Source organism: Dendrobates tinctorius, unplaced genomic scaffold (genome assembly GCF_039654945.1).
Source record: "Dendrobates tinctorius isolate UK_male_01 unplaced genomic scaffold, ASM3965494v1 ptg000039l, whole genome shotgun sequence".
NCBI lineage: Eukaryota > Metazoa > Chordata > Amphibia > Anura > Dendrobatidae > Dendrobates > Dendrobates tinctorius.
Window position 1 is genome coordinate 59,046,307 of NW_027361707.1, and position 3,617 is coordinate 59,049,923.

The 3,617-nt window shown below is 44.3% G+C and overlaps 1 long non-coding RNA gene across 1 annotated transcript; it reads right to left on the reverse strand.

Moving 5' to 3' along the window:
- Nucleotides 1-322: 322 nt before the first annotated feature.
- LOC141088626 (uncharacterized) lies at nucleotides 323-1,831 on the reverse strand. The gene is made up of 3 exons (XR_012231999.1): nucleotides 1,206-1,831; nucleotides 731-869; nucleotides 323-521 (listed from the first exon to the last, which is right to left on the reverse strand). It is a non-coding gene; the product is annotated as an uncharacterized lncRNA (long non-coding RNA).
- Between the last annotated feature and the right edge of the window lie 1,786 nt (nucleotides 1,832-3,617).

The following is a 3,617-nucleotide window of genomic DNA, read 5'->3' on the forward strand; positions in this document are numbered from 1 at the left end:
CCAGAGCTCTGATGACCTTCCAAAATAGACCCATCCTGATAAATGAGGTCACGTAAACCCAGGGTAAATCCCCTCCTTCCTCATACTTTAAGGCAGGGATAAAGTCATCCACCCGCCAACTCATCCCAAAAAAAAAAACCCTAAAAGGGTCAGGTGAATGCCAATCCAAAATTCCTTCTATCCTAGTGCCTTTAAATAAATGGTCCTCATGAGCCAAATAAGAAATCAAATAATGTCTTCTAATGTTTAATGACATCACACAATTTATTGCTGGAAATTCCAAGATTAATAGGAAACTCCTAATAAATATAACTCCACAAAATGAATGTCCAAGATCGAGATCCAGAGACGGTAATGGCTGAAATCCAACAAGTCCAGAGACGATAATCACTAAGGTCCACCAAGTCCAGAATTTTATTAAGGAACTCTCAAATAGGGCAAAAATGACCTCAAAAGAGGGTATTTCCTTGACGGAGCCACAGCGAAGTCATGACGAAGCCATAATTCCAGTAGACAATGATCTAAAGGAAAAGGGACCAGAATAACACAGTATGAACAATCAACCCAGAAAACCTATGAACAGCTCTTCATTTAGCCCCCCTAGGGGCCAGGGAATTCAGATTAAAAATCCATTGGGACTCTATTTGTAATAATATTTTTTTAGGGGAGCCCCCCCTATTAGACATTGATATCTTCTCCAATCCCACCACCCTAGCATTAGTAACCTTACCAGCATGGTGGGTGAGAAAATGAGCTGCCACAGACGTCAAGGCTTTGCCTTTGGCTTGATCCGTACGCGCCAAATTGATTGTCGAAAAATGTTTCTGTATCCTTCGGCGCAATTCCTGAGACGTTTGGCCAATGTAGACCTGATTACAAGGACAAATCAATGCATAAACCAAACAGCTGGTCTTACAGTTGATATAGGACATCAACTTGTGCCTAACACCATCCCCTGGATTGATGAAATGGTCCCTAGTGGGGTGCATGTGGGGACAAACAGTACAATTCCCACATGCAAAGGAACCCCTGTGAGTGATCCCCCGGTCCAACCCAATTGTTGGTCTCATATAATGGCTTCTCATCAGGAGGTCCCTAAAATTCGGGGCCCTCCTGACTGTAATGCATGGCTGCTCAGGCATGATACTAGATGTCTGCAGCTCAGTTGTAAGTATACCCTAATGTCTACCAAGCACTTCTCTCACCTGTGACCATTGGTTGTTATATTGTGTGGTAAACCGGGGTTTGGAATCCCTGATCTTTTCACTTGTCACCAACAGCGAATCTTGTGTACACCAATTTGCTCGTTGATATGCCCGTGAGATACTTCTCCAAGGATAGTTCCTCTTTTTGAAATGTTTTGTCAAACATGAAGCCTCCTCACGAAACATCTCGTCCGAGGTGCATTTTCTTCTTATTCTTAAAAATTGACCAGTGGGGACTCCATTCCTGGTATGGGCTGGGTGGAAACTCATATAGTTTAATAGACTGTTCGTGGCTGTTGGTTTCTGAAACAGTCTCGTAGAGATACCACCATTCTCATTTGAAACCAAAAGATCCAAAAAGGTGACTGAAAGAGAGGACATAGAGTGAGTACAATATTGTGCGGATTAGAATTCAATAATTTAATGAAAGCACAGCATTCTTCCGTTGTTCCAATCCAAATGAAAAAAATATCGTCCATAAAACATGACCAGTGCCGCACTTTATCTCTGAACCATTCTGTCAAATAAACCCGAGTTGCCTCCCACCAGCCTAAGAAAAGGTTTGCCAGAGCCGGAGCACATCTGGCCCCATCGCCACACCTGACGTCTGAAGATAATACGATCTATCAAAGATAAAAAAATTATGCTTCATGATAAACTAAATCAAATCAATTACAAATGAGTCATGCATTCTGTCAGACTGCGTCACCTGGTCAAAAAATGCAGTACCGCTCTTATACCATCTGAGTGATCAATATTCGAGTATAGCGATTCAACATCACAGGTGACTAGTAATGCCTCAGTTGGTAAGTCAACATCCCGACACTTCCTTATAAAGTGGGAGGTATCCTGTATATAAGATGGTAAATCTTTAACCATGGACTGGAGAAAATAATCCACATAAATCGATGCTTTTTCATGCAAGCTACCTATGCAAGCCACTATAGGTGGGCCCAGAGGTCTCACAAGATCCTTATGGACCTTTAGCAACATATAAAAGGTAGGTGTAATAGGATGTTCAACTCACAGGAATTCCATTTCCTTTTACTGATAATACCCAACTCCAGTGCCCTATCCAGAAACCTTCTGAACTTGACCGAAAAGGGTCCAGTTGGATCCGATGGTAACTTTTTATAGAATTGAATGTTGTCCAGTTGACAGTGCGCCTTTTCCCGATATAGCTCATGTGGCCATAATACCACATTCCCACCCTGGTCAGCCTCCTTGATCATAAATGATTTATTAGATCTGAGGCTGGCAAGGGCTGATCTTTCACCGGCATGCAAATTATCCAATTGTCGAGACCTAGAGGGAATAGCCATAAAGTCTTTCTTGACAAGTTCAAAGAAGACCCTAATGGCTGGAACCAACGCAAAAGGAGGAGCCACCATCGATTTATTTCTGAAGGGAAAACAATTTTTACTTGTATTTGAGTCTTCCTGTAAAAGGTCTAATAAATCCTGCAAAACCTGTTGGTCCGTCTGATCCAAGTCATCTACCATCCGTGGTTTGTTATGTAATATCTGGAGCACCAAATGCCTGCAAAAAATATAAAGGTCCTTAACCAAGGTAAATTTATCAATTTCCTTGACAGGGGCAAAGGTCAGACCCCTCTGCAATACAGAAACTTCAGTGGGTGAAAGTTTATACTGAGACAAATTAATAATTTGTAAAAGATTATCCTGTACCTGTATATCCAAAGTACCGTCCCCAAAAGTATCTTGTTCCTCTATTTGCGAAAATTCCTGTACTGATTGTATTGCGGGGGTCTGCATCCCCTGTAACGAGTACTTCTTGTAGACATCTGGCCATTTGCGGAGGCCCCTTCTGGTCCAGTGTCGGCCTCGCTCTCGGCCGATGATAAAAAATCACTACCAGATGTACTGTATAATCCGGTTTCCGGGTCACCTCAACCACTATGTCCGAAGCCTTATGTGGGGGAGCCCCATATCTTCTATTACCCTTATGCTTCCATTGAAATGCCTGTTTCGCCTCAAAATCCCTATGGTCCTTAAGAAATTTGGATTTTTTCTTTTGGGTGATCTCTAGTGTTGAGCATTCCGATACCGCAAGTATCGGGTATCGGCCGATACTTGCTGTATCGGAATTCCGATACCGACTTCCGATATTTTTTCAATATCAGAATTCGGCATCGGAATCGGAAGTTCAAAGTTGATTGACGGCCTGACGTCATCATGATGCGCGGTGTGTGCGCATCATGATGCGCCGTCATTTCGGGCCTTCCGGGGGTCTCTGCCGGCCTGCCGGGGGGCTGTGCCGGCCTGCCGGGGGGCTGTGTGGACTGCCCGGGGTCTGTACCGGCCTGCCGGGGGGCTGTGCCGGCCTGCCGGTGGTCTGTGCACCCTGTGGGGGTCTGTACCGGCCTGCCGGGGGGCTGTGCCGGCCTGCCGG